A 20,597-nucleotide genomic window follows, 5' to 3' on the forward strand; every position below is an offset into this window, starting at 1 on the left:
GCCTGTGTTTGCGGGGAATATGTCAGTGTGTACTGAACAATGGTTTGCACAGTATAATGTGCTCTTAATCTATATTAAACTTCAGTGGAAATGAATCATTTGAGTAGTAGTGGTAGCACTTCCATGTGTAACTGGTGAGCTTGGGTCTATTTGAACCTGTCTGGAGGAACTGCCATAAACATCAACTTCAGAGTGGGGGGTTTGCCGTCCTTTGTGGTAGAGCCTTAGTCAGTGTTTTGTTTTTATAGCTGTGTCACTTTATGTAGTCAGGAAAGCTGCATCTGGATCTGGAGAGGGAACCTCTGTGCGGATGATATTTACATGTTGGCAGGAAGTAGTATTACTGTGCGCAGAATGGAAGCTCAATGACCCTGCACTCGTGTAATCCAGACCTGATGTGGTGAGTTATGGTGCAGTTATGTTTAATGAGCATTTCTCCTCACGTTTTCTACAACATATGGTCCTTATTACTGCAGCTGAGATGAACCTTCAGCAGAGGCAGGATGCAGAGGTAAGAGGAAGTTTATGTGCCGCTGGTAAAGCTTTGATGCTTTGAGGGGGTCAGGATTAAGATACCAGTTTGCAGACACGGTGAGGCGCAGGACAGCTGTCCTTTGTTGTACTTCATAGAAGGTCGTTACATCTCCTTTTATTTCTCTTATGGGGGGAATTTTATCACATTGCACTGGGAAAGCAGGGGAGATGTCCTTGGCTTTTGGCAGGAGAGTTGCTGAAGCCCAAAGATGTTTTTCTTTGTGTAATTCCATTAGTGTGATGACAGTTTGGTGCTGGAACAGAAAAAGATCTGATGAAAGGACCACTCTGTAAGAGGGAATGACAGACAGAATGGAAACAGTAACTAGCAAGGTAATAGACTGTGATGGATCTATAATCTCTGAAGCTGCTGTAAGCAATAAATTCCTAAATAGTGTCCTTTCAGCCTTAACATATTTATTTGCAAAGTGCTAAATTTAATTTTCCTTAGTCTGCAGGAAAGCAGCATCCCAGGAATAAACCTTTGGCCCAGCCAAGAGCCTGTGCCAAGCTGCTTGTTCCAGCATTTCCATTTCCTCTTGCATCTGCGCAGAGCAGCACGTCTGTTTCCCTCTTAATGTGCCACTTTTTAAGGTGTGTGAGAGTAGCACATAATCGAAGTTAACCTTGATCTAAGGTAAGGAGTCTCCAGCTCTGGGGTTCCTTCAGAAGAGAGGGGGATGTAATAGCCACCACCACAATGGGAAGTCTCAGTAGAGAGGCCTGAACTGAATGAGAGTAGAGAATGAATTACCCTGTCCTGCAGGTGGCAGGGTTGGCTATGCTGGAAGTATGTGGGGAAGCTAGCATTGCCATTACTGATGCTGGGTCTGTGCTGTGGCTAGAGGACCATAGTGCTGAGGGGCTGTCAGCCCAGAATCCCCAGAGTACTAAACATCACATAAAGGCCACCTATTCTGAAATTGAAAAAAGCCAACAACTTCAGGAGAAAAGTGGTGAGTGCGCCAAGCTAAGCAACCAGCATTCTGCACATTTACACCTTAAAGCATCGCTAGGCAGGGTCCTGTGTGTTTCCAGTGCTCTGTGGTGTTGCAGCAGGTACTGTGCTGGAGATGTCACATACAACACATAACCTAGCTGGAAGCATCTGAGCCAGACAGGTCCCTGTTTTCTCCAAAAATTCACAGTTTGGTAGAGCTCTTTAAATATAGACTTACCAAATTCTTCATTGTCTTGAAAGCTGGCTCCAATGTGCAGCAGACCTCCATATTTGGGAATTGCTGTTCCAATCTAGGGCTTGTCTACATGGAGACTTAGTGCATGGCAAGCAGGGGCATAAACCTTCAGTACCCTAGCTTGCTGTACATGAAATCATAGGACTGCAAGGGACCTCAAGAGGTCATCTAGTCTAGTCCCCTACACTCATGTCAGGACTAAGTATTATCTAAACCTTCCCTGTTTGTTTAACCTGCTCTTAAATAGTCCAGTCCCCTGCACACGTCAGGACTAAGTATTATCTAGACCATCCCTGTTTGTTTAACCTGCTCTTAAATATCTCCAATGATGCAGATTCCATAACCTCCCTAGGCAACTTATTCCAGTGCTTAACCACCTTGACAGGAAGTTTTTCCTGATGTCCAATCTAAACCTCCCTTGCTGCAATTTAAGCCCATTGCTTCTTGACCTATCCTCAGAGGTTAAGAAGAACAATTCTTCTCCCTCCTCCTTTTAGATACTGGAATCTTTTATGAACTTGAAAACTTTTATCATGCCCCCTCTGTCTTCTCTTCTCCAGACTAAACAAACCCAATTTTTTCAATCTTTCCTCATAGGTCATGTTTTCTAGACCTTTACTCATTTTTGTTGCTCTTCTCTGGACTTTCTCCAGTTTGTCCACATCTTTCCTGAAATGTGGCTCGCAGAACTGGACACAGTACTCCAGTTGAGGCCTAATCAGCACAGAGTAGAGCAGAATAATTACTTCTTGTGTCTTTCTTACAACACTCCTGCTCATACATCCTAGAAGGATGTTCCCTTTTTTTGCATAGTGTTACACTGTTGACTCATATTTATCTTGCGATCCGCTATGACCCCCTGATCCCTTTCTGCAGTACTCCTTTCTAGGTAGTAATTTCTCATTTTGTATGTGTGCAACTGATTGTTCCTTCCTCAGTGGAGTACTTTGCATTTGTCCTTATTGAATTTCATCCTATTTATTTCAGACCGTTTCTCCAGTTTGTCCAGATCATTTTGAATTATAGTCCTATCCTCCAAAGCACTTGCAACCCCTCCCAGCTTGGTATCGTTTACAAACTTTATAATTATACTCTCTATGCCATTATCTAAATCATTGATGAAGATATTGAACAGAACTGCACCCAGATCTGATCCCGGCGAGTCCCCACTCATTATGCCCTTCTGATAACTATTCTCTGGGAGCGGTTTTCCAACCAGTTTTGCACCCATCATATAGTAGCTCCATCTAGGTTGCATTTTCCTAATTTGTTTAGGAGAAGGTCATGCTAGACAAAAGCTTTACTAAAGTCAAGATATACCACATCTACCGCTTCCCCCCCATCCACAAGGCTTGTTACCCTCTCAAAGAAAGCTATAAGGTTAGTTTGACACAATTTGTTCTTGACAAATCCATGCTGACTGTTGTTATCACCTTATTATCAATGGCCATTTGGAGTCTGCTGTTCAGCAGTATGTCAGAGCACACCAGTAACTTTTAGTGCATGGTAGCATGGTCCACATAGCATCCAAACCTGGCTGTGGGAGATAAGTTTTAAGTTGTGTGGAGTGCTGCTCTTCTGGGTATGGGGGTAATTCATCTCTTACTCCTACAGTCATTTGGGTGCTTCAAATGTCTTTTCAGCTCATCTAAAAATAATAATAAAAACAAAAACATCACTTCCACCATCTACCCTTGTGTTGGATGACAGAGAATGTCCTGCCATTGGACTCATTGAGCCCCAGCGTTCCTCCCAGTCTCCAGCTCAGGCTGGCACTGATGTCTGAATGGAGATATTCCAAACTTCCCAGGGTTGGATTAGTTGGCAGCCTTCTCTCTGTTTGAAACATATATGGGTTTTCACTCACACAGATGTTTAAATCTTTGCAGAGGACTATGGGAAAGGCAGGCTTTTCCCCCCCTGTTTTATTTCTGCCATTTTTTAGCATCTTGGGAAAGGAAATCGAGTCTGTCTGGTTACTCCTCTGTCTAAATCCTGAAAACTATTTTGAGCTTCTAGGTTTTCCAGTCCTCTGGGAGCTTTGAGAGATTTCTCTCTCTTAAGTTTCTTTTAAAATAAACAAAAGTAACAATGTTGATTATTAGGGAGTCCACTGCAGGTAACCAAGCATAATTCCTTAGCCTGCTCATTCCTCTGACACAGGGCTAGGCAAGATAGAGAGTGACGTGACCAATCACAGCTCCTCCAGATCCCGGGGGAAGTCCCACCAGGTCCCCTGCTTTTCTGGGGTGGGGGAAAGTTGCCAGCCTAACCAATGGATAATGTGTGATCCTTGCCCCTGCCTCCCACCCCCACCCCCGTCCTAGAAATCCCCAGTACTTTGGTTGTCACTTTGGCCATTGGTGGGCCCATTAGCTGGTGGGAAGATAGTCTGTTTGAGACTAGAGGCCACTTCTCCCTTATGATACCATCCAGCGCTCTCATCAATTTCAAAATATAGTGTCATAGAAAATTTTACTTGTTGCACTGAAATTCTGTAGGCCTAAAATCAGATTGAAAATGGATAAGAAAGATATCTCATTTACTCATTAATTTTCATGTTGGGATTCTCCCTTGTCTACTGCACTGTGTAAACAGCCACAAGCGGTCATGCCTGGGAAGACCCCAGGTTATTCCTCTCTGTGGAAAATCAAGGGTTAATGGGGAAGCACAAGTGAAACAGTTTCTCACACAAAAATAAAACTTGACTAACTTTAAAACACATTTCCCTTACCAGATCTTCCCCCTTTGAGTTAGATCTATAAGGGAGACTTTACACGCAAGCCTCTATTTGGGCAACATGCCAGAGGCCCCCAAATTGCAAAGGTGCATCTGCAGTTTGCCCGAGCTTCTTCCATTTCTTTGGGACTGAAATTATAATCATTGGATTAATTTTTCAGAAACCAGTGTGTAGATTTGTCCCACCTGCCTGGCATTCATTATTAATACAGGGAAGAGAAACATTAGAAGAGGAAAGAAAAGCTTGGGAAAATGGGGGCAGGGGAATAATTTTTTTTTAAGTTTTAAAGAGATAATGTATGTCTTGAAACTCATCAGCTCTTTGCTTTTCAGTCTGCAGATCTGTCTGAGTCTCTTACGTGCTCTGTCCAGTGAAGAGTCAGTTTTATTTCCATCCAGGACATCTTTTGATTATATTTTTTCCCTTGACTCTGCCTGAATTTATTCCCGCTCACCCCCCCACGATAGGTAGGCGAGACATGAGTAGGTTGGAATGGCTCTTTTGTGTACACACAGTCCCAGCCCTCATCTCCAAAGTATCCCTTGGAGAGTTACGGGGGCTTCAGTGCATGTGTCATATCTGCGCCAACAAACCGCTCTCCGTGCCTAGTGAAAAACGGCAGGCTGTTTGTTCACCTGCTCCATCAGCTTTCAAGGGGACAAGTCCTGAAATGCAGCCAAGATTCCAAGTCTTTCTGCTCCATTGCTGGCTGCTTCCCTCCTCTCACAAAGAGGGTGTGCTTTTTTTTTTTTTTTAAATAAAAGGTAATATAGACCAGCAGATTAATTAGAAATTAAAGTGATTTTTCTGCCATATCAGTGGAACAGGCCTATGGCCAGGCTACTGCTGAGGGGGCCTGGGAGTTCTTCCTTTAACGGATTGCAGGCAATTTGCCTGTGGACAGCTATCTTATACATAATGGATGTTCTCACAAATTTCCCCAGTTCTCGGACAGAGCAGGTGGTCTTTATTTTATCATCCAGAACAAATCAGGAACAGCCGGGCTTTTCCATCCACAGCTGATGTGCAAAGAGGGGCAATTCCTCATCCTAGTTCCCAGACGGACATTTAAGACTTTCTGTGATTATGGATTATGGCTTTTTTTTCCACTTTGAGCTCTTCAGAAATCCTGTCAGAGAAACAGGATCATTCTCTACCATCTCATGGTTGCTGTCGCATAGTCCTGCCTGTGAAGTGTAAACACAGGCATTCAAAGATGGGTAGGCATGTTTGCACAAGCAGGAAACCTCTCCAGGCTATACAGATGAGCTGGTATTAGCATATGCTCACCAGTGTCAAAAGTGGGACAGGCACAGATGTGTTCACATTCACATGGTGACAGAAAATCACCAAGGCCTTCATACTGTCCAGTAAGTAGCATAGTAAGTGGATGATCCTTAGCGCCATTAACCTAATCTACAGAAATGAGTATATGATTCAGTGGATTGTCCTTGCTCCCCAGTGACTATATTAGAAAAGAAATCCTCTCCCATAAGAAAGCTGCCTTGTATTACAAGCCCACGAGTGGTGCAGAGGTCTCGTACCGACCCTCTGCAGAGATTGGAATTTCACCCTGGATGCAGATGGAAATAGCCTCAGATTTGCCCTCCCTACAGTGCCTCTTGCCCATCTCATCCTGTCTCGGTTAGAAGTGAAAGCTTGACTACAAAAAGATCAAGGTGAAATTTCCTAGCTGCAGAGAGTTTCTGTGGCCGCCAACCACCAGCTTCAGCTGGAGGATGCGGATTGGTCCAACAACCTTTTCCACAAGTCTAAACGCAGCAGCTAAAGACGCCTTCCACTCAGTGAGAAGAAAACACAATTACTAAACTTGGCTCAATGGGGCGTGGGAGCTTGTCCTACCAGTTTCTTGCTGCTATCTATTTCCAACAGCTTTTCCAGGCAGGTGAAGTCCAAAGTAGGGCTTTTCATTTTAATGACTCCAACTAAACATACACTGCTCCATGGAAGGCGCAGACCCAAAACACACAGACTAAAGGATGCACGTTAGCTCTCCGGTACAAAGAGGAGAATGTGCTTGCTCTCTGAGAAGTGCTGTATGCCCTACCTTCTCAGCTGGGTACTTGCTGTGAGTAATGCGTAGCAGTGACCTGATCTCTTAGAACAGAGGTGGGCAAGCTACAGTCCTCGGGCCACATCCGGCCTGCAGGACCGTCCTGCCCGGCCCTTCAGCTAGCCCCCGGCCCCTCCCCCGCTGTCCGCCCTCCCCTGCAGCCACACCACTGCAAGGGCAGTGCTCTGGGCGGCGGGGGGTGCGCACTCCTGCAGGGCAGCGCAGCAGCGTGTCTGGCTCCAGCCAGGGGCCGCAGCGGCCAGACATGCTGCTCTGAGAAGCATGGTAAGGGGGCCGGGGGGTTAGATAAGGGGCAGTCAGGGGACAGGGAGCAGGAGGTGGTTGGATGGGGCAGAGGTTCTGGGGGGGTCAGTCAGGGGATGGGGAATGTGGAGGGGGGGGTTGAATAAGTGTGGGAGTCCCGGGGGCCCTGTCAGGGGGCAGGGGTGTAGATAGGGGGTCGGGGACGGGGAATGGGGGGGGGAGGTTGGATAGGCTTGGGAGTCCCAGGGGGCCTGTCGGGGATGGGGGTGTGGATAGGGGACAGGGAGTAGGGGGTGGGGTTCTGGGGGGCAGTTAGAGGCGGGGGGTCCCGGGAGGGGGCGGTTAGGGGACAAGGAGAAGGGGGGTTTGATGGTTCGGGGATTCTGAGGGGGGCAGTCAGGGGGCGGGCCGGATAGGGGGTAGGGGCCAGGCTGTTTGGGGAGGCACAGCCGTTCCTACCTGGCCCTCCATACAGTTTTGCAACCCCAATGTGGCCCTCGGGCCAAAAAGTTTGCCCACCCCTGTCTTAGAAGCTGTGTTCCCAGTTCAGTGCTGATAGAGGTATATGTGTTTTCATATTGTTTATTAGTTATTGTGTCTTATAATTTAGCTCTGGGCTCCACAGACTGCACAGAGGTTCCAGGATAATATTATTTGAGATGATTTTGGGGGCAGAGGCAGGAAGAGGATTGAAGGCATATTTAGAAATAGCTGAATGTTTTGTTTCCAGTTCAGCAAGTTTTACAGTTATGTGCTGTGATAATTGAAGGTTTGCAGTTAAATCCTACAAGCCAGTGCTAGAGGAGAAAACGTGGTCTGCCTGTCCCCAGCCATGGACTTGTGCAAAGTCTCTTACTGCCAGCCTGAGAACGGGAGCTACTGTTTGACCTTAAGGCAAGGGAGGCCATTTCAAAGGAAATGAGAGGAATATTCATGATAGCTCATCAAGACCTGAATGTTTTCAGGGTGAGACATGTTTTGCAAGGCAGAGGTGCTGTTCTCTAAGGCCATGGAGGAGACCGCTCCTGAAGGTTCTAGACTTCTGTGACAGTTCCCAGGCGTAGTTCTGTAGCAAAGGCTGAAATGGACCTGTTGAGTTCTGCACACCCAGATGGTTTCTTTGTACGTGTAGGAAAAAACCTGCTCAAGAGAATTGCGCAAAGGAAAAGTGTCCCTCTCCTGACATCCAAACCCCAGCCCTAGCTTCGCTGTAACCATGTCTAAAACCCACTCAATGGAACTGAAAAACAAACCAACAGCTCCAAAATAATTAGGTCTAATCAGTCGCAATTTGTGTAGAGAGTGAGAACATGCTAAGAGTAAAGGAAAATTCAGCTGCCGGAGCTAACTGTTGCTCAACATTTCTTATTAACTATTTTCAGATGGCCCAGTCTTCATCAGTGGGACTCAAAATTCCTAGGTGTTAGGTGCCCTTGGGTAAGTACTTCTTGGGCAGGGCATTTACAGTCAGACAGTACCATGCCTTCTCATTGGGGATGAAATGCCCATGTCTTCAGAGAGCCAGTGCAAGACCTGAGCACCATATAAGTCTTATTTTAAATAGCTTAAGCAAAGGATGAATTAAGCAGTACTTAAGTAAATTTCACCCAGGGTCACCTATATGTGTCTTGCTGGTGTTTTGAACTTAATATGAAGAGTAAACACCAAGAAAAGGAATGAGAGAGCAGTGGAAGAGAACCAAGGTGGAAGAATGAATGAAAGAGAGAGAGAACAAATCTCTTCTGGCTGCAACGCAAGGTGTTAGTGACAATCTGATATCCCGAATGATCTGAAGCCCAGTTATTTGAAAGGTTGCTTCTCACTCTACTCCCTGTTGTGACAGCTGGAAGAATCTGGTCTGCTCCTGCTGTTACAGCGTAGATCCTGAAAGCTTTGTCTTTGGGACTTACTGTCCTGGAGGTCCAGAAGAGCCAGATTTCAGCAAGCCTCAAAGAGTGGTGTAAGGGATTTTTACTTAATTTAGCACATGGTTAACTTCACTTTTGCCTTACTCCACAATGACAGTGGCAGTACTTGTGCTATTCGTTATGGGGAGCTCTGTAGTTCATGTGCTGTATGTAAGATTGTTTAGATACCTGCTGAATAAACCCTCCAAACTAGGGAGCAAGAAGGAGACAATTGAGAGCAGTCAGTGGATGGGTGAAAGAACAACAAAGAAGAAGAGGGACACTTTGATGGTCTGTCAATGGAGAAGAGCTGAGAGGAGAAAGTGAGAGAGACAGAAAACAGGCCAAAGAAAGAGAATCTGAAGAGGAAGGAAAAGCAAAATGAAAAATGGAAATGAGAAAAAGGAAAGAGAAACAAGGGAAGGCCTGACACAATATACAGATTAATGAGATGTGTTTTTATCCACGTTCTTTTGTACATTTGATTGCATCTCTCTGGCAAGCACCGCACAGCTGTGTTAATGAGACGGTGTCCGCAGGCGGTGATAGCAAGGATGATGTTGCTGATGGGGGACTTTGAATCAAATCGCTGTTGTCACTGTTGGACACATGACTAAATAAACAGTACAAAATATTGCTCTGTATCCAGACTTGTTACAGTCTTGCAGAGTCACTTGACTAGAGGATCTTAATGCACATTGTGCTAGCTCTGAGGCACTATCTGTGGAACGCTTACAGTGACCTCTGTCACTGAGGTCTGTAAAGCTGCTAATTGTTGATCTAGTCACATTTTCATACAGCCCGTCTCCCAGCCTGGGAGCTGGCTCAGATATCGGTTTGGGAGAGCAGACCTTATTTAATTGGTACTCGACAGCTTTCCTCCAAGAGGTTTGTTACTGCTAGCTCATCTTCCAACAGTGGGGATCAGCAGAGGCAATTTTCAAAGGAAAAAGAAAGGTTACTTACCTGTGATTGGAGCACATTTCCTCCTCAGATCCATTCGCTTTATTTCCCCACTTCATTGGAGTCTGGGAGTTTTTGCTACACCTTTAACCATAGGCATATGCTCTCCATCTATGGAAATGCAAAAATCTCACTGCAAAGATAGACTCTTCTATTCCTGCAGATGTTTCCAGCTTGGTAGGGTTCACTGAAGCATTCCAATGAGATGGGTGTGATTTAGCCTAACCAGAAACCAATTTTCCTTTCCATCCTCTGTGCTGTTGAAGATCCCTTATATCAAGACTTGTTGCTCCTTATTCATTTCCGTTTTCTTTTCCAAGTTCATTGAACAATAATGTTCCATTTTCAACAGTGCAGCTTGCACAAGTGTCCTCGGGTTGCTGAACTGACCTTAAAAAGACCCCCAAAAGCTGCCCTTCTCTAGAGAATGACTCAGAGAAGCAGAATGCTGAGATGCCCATACCTCTGCACATTCTGGGTTATTATTGATGGCAGGGGAAAAGCTCTGTGGAATTATACACACTGGCTACTGGCAGGAGTTTAAAGTCTGGTGGATTATCCACTGAGCTAGCGACAAGGTGAACAATAAGGGTTTATATTAAGGAATGTTTCTCCTGCCTTCAGCACGTCTCCTCCAGATCACAACCGTTCCTAGATTGCAGTGTAATCTCATTCATTACTCTGTGGCCGTAACCTCCGCTCCCTGTCTCCATGGCTAGGCAGTAGAGAACCAGCAGCCAATTTGTGTCCAGAATGAAGGTTCTGACCCTCTCAGCTTTCCTTTGCTCTGATTGGCTGTTGGAAGTCAAAGGAAATAAATAGACTGGAGGCTTTGTACTAGTTGGTAGAAACAAAAAAATTTCTGATCTCCAAATTGCCTGCTTAGATGTTCTGTTTTCCTGTGGGTATAGACACAGTGCTCAACAAGGATGGAAAGGGGTTTGAAGTCTGTTGGATATGTCTGCCTTTAAGGAGGTGGTCGGGGAAGGACTAAGATGTTTTCATACATGTTTTGGAAGTGAGGTTAGAGCAATTCTATGGTCTCTAGTGTGAGTGAGGTAACTATACCTAGTGGTTTCACCTGCTCTTTGGAGAGAGTGAGAAGTATCCACTGGTGGTTGGGAGTAAAGGACAATGTTCAAGTTGATACTAGCAGATAAGTATTCAAACTTTCAGGTGCAGGGCTCACTGGGGAAGCTAGAACTGTATTTTTTTCTTTGAGAGGAGGCTGGGAATTTTGTCCCAGCTGAACTGAGCACATGCTGTGTTGGGCAGCAATGGATCCAATGTACCCTACAAATGTCCAGATGAGTTTTGTAGGAGGAGGCGCAGGCTGTTGTGGGGCATATTTTTCTAGATGTCACTTTGGACTGTCAGTTTAAAGGGAAGCTGCAAAGATTTGTTGATGGTGAAAAGACTAGTTTAAGATTCCAAATCAGTAATAGCATATAAATGTAGAAGGCACTGATCTGCTTACCCAATATTCCTGGTGGAAACCAGACTTGGTTTCCAGCAGGAACTGGAAGTGCTGTAAAAATGGTATACCCATCAGCTGGGGAGAGTTCCTCACTCTTCTTAAAAGCAACCCTCACCATAGCCAGGACCAGCATGGTGTTGCCTGTCTCTGTCTGAAGGATGGTAGCTGCAACATGGAGTCTTTAAGATTGAAATATAAAGCATAATCTGGAGGAGCACCTAAGTCTTTCACAGGGACACCAAGACCCCTCTCATAGTCCTGGGAGTAATAAGAATTTGTTGTATTTCTGGAGGGCAAAATTGCAAGTAATTATATTTCACAATGAAATATATGAACATCTGTTCCTCTTCCACTCACCTGCCAAGTCTTGAATTCAGGAGTCTCTGTTGTTTCTGCCACAGTCAAATAATCCAGTTGTCACCTAAACTAATGCATAGAGTACAGGTAGAAAGAAAAAATCTCATGGAGAAAATACTTTTGATTTAAAAACATGTAACAACATCTGTAAGAAGAAGGGGAATGGGGCGGATGCAAGAAGAAATTGTGTTCAAACTCCTGACTTCACCAGAAGCTGCTGGCGCTCTGCTCCTGTGAAATTCAGGGCACCCGTACTCTAGAGTTGGAGAATTTCATTCATTGAACTGCACCAAGTAAAGAGAAGGTAGATGCTGCAGTAATTTTCCCCTTCGTTGAATTAGGGGAAGATTTCATCCAGTTTTGCTCCAATTTACTGTGCGGTAGCCCTCACATCTGCCCACTTTCCTCATTTGCCACATGTACAGCATCATCATGTTGCCTCTGATTGCTTTAAGTTGTAAAGCTGCAGCTGCTGTTTGGGAGCTTTCATGATTGGGGGAGCCAGGGCAAACGAAAGTTTTTAACAAGCCAAAGCACTTGGCTCTCTTTTTTTCACCTGCTGCAGTAACTCATCAAAATAATTTAGAATTGTCCACTAAAAGGGACATTGGCTGAGTACAACTATATTCAGTTGGGTAGCAACTTAATTGGGGTTAAAACAATGAGGAGTCCTTGTGGCACCTTAGAGACTAACAAATGTATTTGGGCATAAACTTTCGTGGGCTAAGACCCACTTCATCAGATGCATGGAGTGGAAAATACAGTAAGTAGCTTGTGGTTGTTTGCATCCAGGGTTCACGCCCTGCCAGTCCCTCTTACGTCCTACCCCAGTCCATCCCAGCGTCTCTAGCCTGGAGGATTTTGTTTATATATTTTTAGCATAAATCTCAATGTATAGAGAAGTCCTGAGCTATAAATATTTATCTTAATATTTATCTTTTGTTTATCCCATTGGGGAAGCTCTTGGGTGATGGCAGAGATCCTGTAGCAGCTGCAGCCTTTCTTCTCTTACCAGTCACTGAGAAACTTTAATGATAGTTTAGCATGTTGCAGATAAGAAGAATGTACTCTTCTTAGACTAAATTTGCACAGAGTAAATTGAAGTAAAAATCGATTAAATTTTTCCATAGTTCAGTAGCAAAAAATCACCCATCATTTGCCTTCTCTTTCCTAGACTCATTACAAGAGAGAAATGCTCAATCTCAGCACCCCTTCATTTTTAGAGGGGCCTTATCCCTCTTCTCTCTCCCACTGATTCTTTTAATTAATTTCTTAAGGCAATGCCTTGCAAGGGGAATGCAGAATCCTGAACAGAAGAATTGGTGGTCTCTTTCGAGTGCACGCTCTCTCTTTCAATTCTGCCTTTTTGCATTGAGGTTTTGCAACAGCCTTAAAAGAAAGAGCAGTGGGAAACGCAAATCAGAGGCATGGATAATTGTTTCCACTCTCTCTCTAGCCCTGTCCTAGACTGTAAGAAGTCCCAACTGCTGTATTGGGGAGGATCTCTGAACCAGACTCGTTATGAAAGCCTTGAAGCAATGAGATCAACAGTGATGTGGCTAGGGGAGGCCTTAGAATTGGACTGAATGCTGCAAATCCTGACCTCTCCGGAGATGCTCTCAGTATGGGCGTTGGGGTTAAGCAATATTAAAGATGCTTTCATTCGGAAGCTGTGCCCATCTTCCTCCTTCCCTTACATTAAGAGGCTTCAGGTTTATTGCTCTCCTGGGACCTCAGAATAGTTGATTAACTCATAACTCACTAGTTCTTGACACACACAGCAGAAAATGCCACACTGATTAACAATTTTCATTCACCTTCTCCCCCCAATCCCCCTCCTTTTCACTCTAGAGACCTTTTCAGGCCTTTAGAGGTTTTAAACTTAAATCCATCTTTAATTTGATTTTTCTGATTGTGAGCGCTAATATGTGCAAACTTTGGGCTGTGTGGTTCAATGATAGGATGTGTATCTGACAAAGCATCTGGAAAGCAAGTATGATCACCTGGAGAGAAGAGAGGTGCTGGCTCGTGGAGGAAGCCAAAGGCTAGCAGCAGGGTCTGCATGACGCAGAAAGGAAGCAAGTAAAGGCCAGACTTCTCGCGTTTGTCCAATACAGTGTAATGTGCTCTAGTGAAAAGGAGCTGAAATCCACTGCAACTCGCTCGCTGTCTGACAGGGGACGTGTCCAACCTCTCCAAGCACCTCGTATCTGTGTCACTTAGAGAGTGATGGGGGTAGAGCCAGATCTTCACAATGCTTGTAGCCATTTGTGCAGTACAAATGGGAGGATGTCAGATCTGCCCCCCTTGGGCCTAGCAGCCTTACAGCGTTGTACGTATTCACATTAAAGCGAAAGTCCCAAGCAGATTAGTTGAATGGACGAAATCATTGTGTCAGTCGTGCTGACACTTGTAAAGCCATTGTATAGAGCCCAGGGCACTGGGGTGCAGGATGCAGACCTCCTGTTCTTACTAGGGGTGTGTTCTGTATGTATTTGTATTACCATCAAAGGCTTCCACTGCCTTCTCAGGTAAAGCCTCAGCAGAGTCTAGGTGCACTTTATCTGGCAAGCAGAGCTGGCTTTAGGACTGAATTGGTCCAGCGGTTAACACTGGTGCATGGGACACTTTGGGTATGTCTACACTGCAGCTGGAAGTGAGACCCCCCAGCCCAGGTAGACAGATTCTCACTAGCAGGGTTTGAGCTACTGTGCTAAAAATAGCAGTGTGGACTTTGTGGCTCTGGCGGAGACTCAGGCTAGCCACCTGAGCTCAGACCCATGGGGTCAAGTGAGCTTGAAAGTCTGGGCTACGACCCAAGCCCCAATGTCCACACTGCAATTTTTAGTGTGCTAACTCGAGCCAAGCTAACGCTAGTCTGTCTGCCCTGGCTGGGAGGCTCGCTTACATACCCTACAGTTCAGTGCCTGGTGTTAGAGTGCCTGGACCCACAGGGCTGTAGGAGAGGTGCTCTTAGCCATTAGCCCATAGTTTAGCTAATATCCTCTTCAGCAAACCTTGAGATTGGGTAGCAGATGCAGGCAGGCTCTCAAGCGTGTTCTGTCCAGCTCTCCATGAGGAGTTGTATTGGAGGGGGGGAGTTGTGGTGGGTCACAACCTCAACATGAGTCAGCAATGTGATGCCGATGCAAAAAAAGCAAATTCAGTTTTAGGTTGCATTAACAGAGGCATAGCATGCAAGACATGAGAGTTGATAGTACCGCTCTACTCGGCACTGATTAGGGCTCATCTGGAGTACTGCATCCAGTTTTGGTCACCAATGTATAGAAGAGATGTAGAGAAACTGGCAAGGATCCAGAGGCGAGTGACAAAGATGATCAAAGGGATGGAATGCAAGCTATATAAGCCCAGGCTGAAGGAACTGGGCATGTTTAGTTTGGAAAAGAGGAGATTAAGGAGTGACATGATAGCGGTCATCAACTACTGGAAGGACTGCCACAAAATAGCTAGAGAAAATTTGTTCTCTCTTGCCACAGAGGGCAGGACAAGGGGCAGAACTACAGCATAGCAGATTTAAGTTAAACCTCCTGGAAAACTTCTTAACTGTAAGAACAGCAGGACAATGGAAGAGACGGCCTAGGGAGGTTGTAGAAGCTCCTTCACTGGAGCTTTTCAGAAGGAGGCTGGAGAACCCTCTGTCTTGGATGGTTTAGACACAACAAACCCTGCGTCTTGGCAGGGGTTTAGACTAGATGACCCTTCTAACCCTCTGATTCTGTGAAGGGAAGCTGCTGTGATTTTGGGCTGTGAATACAGTGGGGGGTTGAGATACAGCACTTGAGAACAACTATAAAAAGAGTTGCTTTTACCTTTGGAGTTAGCACTGCTTCACACTGCCTGACCATCAAAGCAGGCCAGTTAGTCAATGAAAACATTTCTCCTATTTCTATCTTTCCAGCAGGCCACCAGTTGTGTTTTTTATGTATGTTAAAGTACTAGCCGCCTTACCCTGCCTCTCTGAAATATATATTCAAAGTGTATTCAACTGACCTAAGCACAGGACAAGAATTCAGAAGTTCCTGGATTCTAGTCCCACCTCTGTCACTGATTGTGTGGCCTTGGGCAAGTCATTTGTCTCCATTTCCCCATCGGTAAAATGAAAATAATATTTACTTACCCTACATATACATTATTGGTCTCTGGGTTTGTTTACACAGTGCCAACAAAGCATGTTAGAGAGGACTATGTTAATGTGAACTAGGTACCATTTCGAGTGCTCCTGCAGCGTCTACGCTGGGCAGTTAGAGTGCAACTCATCAGAGCGCTTTACAAGTTACACCCCTCTGGCATGCTGCCGTGCCGGGTAGATAAGCCCTTAATGTGTGTTGAGTGCTTTGAACTTGTAAGATGCTATTGAAGTGCTGAGTATTATTGCTAGCAGGATACACTGTATTATTCATATATAACAAAGTGGTTTAATCTCTGCTTAAGATGCAAATTTCAGTGCAATCTAAACTATGGAGCCACTGTGATACCTTTTGTAATTATTTTTTTCTTAGGGTTTGGTAAACCTAGCTAAACAATGGAACACCTTGTGAATGTGTAATCCTTCTTTTGAATCTTTCTGAACTCTTGATTTCCGTGCTACCTTGTGGCAATGAGTTCCACAGGTTAATTATATGTTATGAAAAAAAGTTTTGTTTCCTTTTATCAGTTTTAAATATATTGTGTTTCCGCTTGTTCTTATATTGTGAATGAGGGTAAACACTGTAGCTACGCCATTCATTATTTCATATTCTCATTGAGGCCTTCTCTTCACTGCTGTTTTTAACTGGAGGTAACTGACACCTGTGAGTTATCCCAAGGTAAAAACACAGTGAATACAAGGCTCTAGGTGAGGTCAGCACTATCCCTGCCTGGTAATGTCATCTGCATAATCTTGCCACCTCTCTGATTACTCTTTTATCCATACAGTTAATGAATATATTAAACAAAACTGATTCCTGGGGGCACCCCACTGCAAGTTTCTGCTTTGTAGAAAGTTGACTATATATTACACCTCCTTTTTTTCTGTGACTTTTAACCAATTTCTAGATTACAGTAGAATTTTACCTCGTACCCCAGGCCTGCTTTGTTTCCTTAATAGTCTTATATGAGGGATTTTCTCTCAGGCTTTTGGAAAATGCAAATAACTAAACCTACCCTGATTTTACAGTGTTACTAGCATCCAGGAGAGAGATTTCTCTAAATCTCTATTGCTCCTTTAACCCCTGGAGTACCTTCAATCCCAGGCAGATAAATGTCTCTAGACCATCACTGCTCCTCTGTAAGCTCCCTCCCTGCCAGTGGATACTTAGGTAAATATCCATGTGTGGACCCACAAATGAAACTATAATAGCATGTAAGCATTACAGCATGGTAAAGTATTTAAAACCCTATGCCCCAAATAATCCACACTTTACTTCCTTTGTCAAACCATTTAGAACTCATGGTTAGATTATTTTCCGTTGTGGTCTCAATCCAAACTGGCCCCTCTGTTCTCCCTGGCTGAAGACAACTGAAGGCTCATTTTACTTTACAAGACCAAGGCCTGTCTAAACCATATTATGAAGATGTGAACAATATGGATGGTACCACCACTCCCCCACATCTGCCCCATAGCGTGAAGGAGCAAAGCCCAGATTCCATAATCAGTAGAGTAGTTCTGGGAAGTGCATCTGTATCTGTGATTACTCAGAGGTGAGCGTTAGGCAAAGCAGCACCCTCGAGTTGCCAGGAAGGCTAGACACATCAGAGTTAATTTCAGAAATCTACTAGGTTTGGCTTCAATGTTTAGGACTATTGTGTTGGAAACGTCTAAGCCCTCCTGTCACATCCAAAAAGGCAGTGATGTTTTGACACTCAGTGCCTCATATCACAGCAATAAAATGTCATTGAAGTGTGGGGGAACAGCTTGGGCAAGACCATACCAGTTGAACCCACTGGGAACTAGGTTTTCTATTCCCAAAAGACATCTGCTATATATCGATCGTGCCAGAGATGCCTGGGAACACATCAGAGGCTGAAGTAGATGGAGAGTGGGGGTGGGGGGTAAAATATGGATCTTATGAGAACATGCAGATTTGGTGAGTTGGCTGAAATTAACTCCTGACTCAGTAATGCCAGATGGGGAGAGCACGTCCTTTTACCATAAGTGTTGGGTGTTTTTCTGTATGTCTTCCTCTGGCATCACAAGACACTTCAGCTCCTCTAACTTAGCTTCTGGGCCAGAGCAAGAGCTTAATCGGCTCTTGGAGTAATTTCTACCTCCATTCCAGCTGACTAGATCAGACCATAGATAGTGCTGGGAGTGAGGCAGGGCCTCAGCTCAGGGGGAGATGGAACGTAATTACAGTAGATGAAGGGCACTCTGTAGCTTTTCCAAGAGTGCTGAGATTAGACTGTAATCACTGTTTGTAAGCAGACAGGAATGAGGGGTAATCAGCCAGGCAGCCTTGACACGTTATTCCAAGAATTAATATTAGCTTCCAGAAGTCGCTCAACAACTCTCACTTGTGTGAAACTGCAGGTCCTGTGTGCGTACAGCTGGGGTCGCTCAGTGGGAAATGGTGTAGGTCGTGTTAGCCGTGAGTGCACAGTTCACTCCAGTCTAAGCTGCTCCAGAGTGGAGCTGCTGTAGTGAGTGGTGCAGGGGCATTGACTATGGGAAGTGCGTAGCTACTCCGGGGCCAGTCTCTCCCAGCAGGCGCTGTAAGAGACTGTAGGGGAGTACTGGCTTTGGGGGGACACGCGGCTCTTCCAGTCCCGAGCTTTAGTATGAGCTGTCTGTGGAGAATTCAGTAGTTACTGGCTTGGAGTTACTGCAGTACTATCCTCTCCCAGCAGGAAGCAGTGTAGGTTGTTATACCGGAATTGCAGCCCTTAATTTCTGCTTACAGGAACAGTGGGTTTCTGTGCAGGGAGATGACTCTTCGTGTTGTGATGAGGAGAGGGAGGTGTGTGTTGTTTTCCTAAGCCCCCAGAGACAATGGCAGCTGCGGAATGACCTGCATCACTCAGAACTGGAGAAATATCCTTTTAATTTGTACAAAAATCTTTGCAAGTGTGCTTGGTGCTGCTTGAAATCCTGTCCCTTAATTATAAAGCCTTCTGGTATCAGTGAGCTCGGTGAGAACAGTCAGTACAGACACAAAGCTAACATCAGGCAGTGAGCGTCTTGATGTTCCTTTGATGTGAAACAAGAAGAAGAGAGGGAATGAAAGAGCTACAAATCTGGCCAGAAACCATTAGGAGAGCAAGAAAGGGTATTCATAAAAGTGCTCCTGTGTGTGGAAAGCAAAAGACAGAATTGAAAACCCCAGAGGAGACCCTGGAAGGGACTGATGAGTAACGAAGTAGATGATAATGTGCTTGTATAACTCCCAGACCCATGGGGGTCATTTGGGTTTCAGAAAAGTGATCTGTAGATGTAGCTGCAGCTCACTATTGCAAACCTGTTCCTAGCAGGTGCCAGTACAGCGTGAGAATGCTGCCCTGCCTCGCTGTTCTGCTTTCAGCAGTTCAGAATGCTCAGTCCTTTGCTCAGCTCCGTTTTGAAATAAATCACAAAGCATCATATTGACTGTGTCTCTTCCAGCCTTTGCCATACATTGGTTTATGTGCATTGACTGTTTAATTATGCTGCAGGTTTGACAAGTCACTAAATACATACATGGCTTTATGGGCAGGATTACTAATATTTCAAGGGGCAAAGGTTAGCTGCAGTTATTGTAATTCACAGTAATATTATGATTTATGTTACAGTCGCGCCTGAAGGCCCCAATCTAGAGTGAGGCTGCATTGTGCTCTGGAAAGCTTACAGTCTAAAAAATAAGAAGAAATGAAGGGTCGGGGATGGAGAATAACACACAAACCAATGAACAAGGTGGTGACTGGTGCAGTTTTGTTAGTTACGTGTTTTGTGGCGGTTGGTTTGCTTGGTTTGTTCACTGGGGTAGAGAGAGGTCAAGGGAGATGGCAGGAATGGGACAGTTAGTAAGGGGGAAGGAAGGAAAAGAGGGGCAGGCCCAGCCTTGATCAGAAGCCAGGGTTTTGTGGGGTTCACGGCCATTGTGAGTAGTAGAGGGATTTGAAAGAGGACAGGGCAGGGGACGCTCAGATTATATCAGGGTTTTTTCCTTTGCGTAAGAGAGAGGCTTCTGGGCAGCTTTGATCTCAAACACACCTGTGCTTGGGACGAAGCACAAGCATGTTTGAGATCAAAGCTGCCCAGGAGCCAGTAAGGGCTGGACTCCTTGGCAGAGCGACAGTGGCTGTTGATGTCATGGTAAATTAGTAGGCAGCCAGGTAGAGCAGGGCTAAATGGGGAAGAGCCTGTGTGAGAAACAAGAAATTTGTGTTTGATGTGAAGAGGAGGGAGCCAATGGAGCGACTCAAAGAGGGGGTTGAAGTTGGCAGAGCAGCAAGCCACAGCAGTGATCCCCAGCAGCAGCAGCATTCTGAGCAGACCCGGTGTGGACAAGGCCACCGTAGTCAGAATCAGAGAGGAGCAGGTGCAAACCTCTGCTCCTTTATGCTGCTGATTTAACTTCATGGGATCTGCCCCGGCTGCTAATCGCCATCACGCAATGTCACTGAACTGCCAATGGCGAGGGTGGATCAAATGTCAGGTTTCCAAGGGAGTTTTGAGACAGTGCCAAAGCAGGCCTGGTGCAGGTGCACACTGTGCAGTGCTTGAGAGCATTTCATTCCTTGTAGGCTCTCGTCATTCAGGCGGCAGGCACCCTGACCCCTCCTGGGTGTCACTTCATTGGTATGTTTAGTTCACATAATAGTCACTGTTCAACACTGGTAAAACTGGGAGGAGAGGGAGTACTTGTGGCACCTTAGAGACTAACAAATTTATTTGAGCATGAGCTTTCGTGAGCTACAGCTCACTTCATCGGATGCATGCAGTGGAAAATTCCCTGTTCTTTGTTTAAAACGCTTGGTGGTGGCAGCATACTGTTCAAGGCCAAGGCAAAGTTTGTACCTTGGGGAAGTTTTTAACCTAAGCTGGTAAGAATAAGCTTGGGGGGTCTTTCATGCAGGTCCTCACATCTGTACTGTAGAGTTCAGAGTGGGG

General features: G+C 45.2%; 1 protein-coding gene and 1 long non-coding RNA gene across 6 annotated transcripts in view; one reads left to right on the forward strand and one right to left on the reverse strand.

Moving 5' to 3' along the window:
* Window positions 1–20,597, forward strand: part of MAD1L1 (mitotic arrest deficient 1 like 1) — a 553,489-nt gene that overhangs the window by 448,034 nt on the left and 84,858 nt on the right. The gene's annotated exons all lie outside the window — the stretch shown is intronic.
* On the reverse strand, window positions 611–10,163 carry LOC141994369 (uncharacterized). The gene is made up of 3 exons (XR_012641110.1): window positions 9,682–10,163; window positions 3,164–3,378; window positions 611–788 (listed from the first exon to the last, which is right to left on the reverse strand). It is a non-coding gene; the product is annotated as an uncharacterized LOC141994369 (long non-coding RNA).

Source organism: Natator depressus, chromosome 10 (genome assembly GCF_965152275.1).
Source record: "Natator depressus isolate rNatDep1 chromosome 10, rNatDep2.hap1, whole genome shotgun sequence".
In the NCBI taxonomy this organism is placed as follows: Eukaryota; Metazoa; Chordata; order Testudines; family Cheloniidae; genus Natator; species Natator depressus.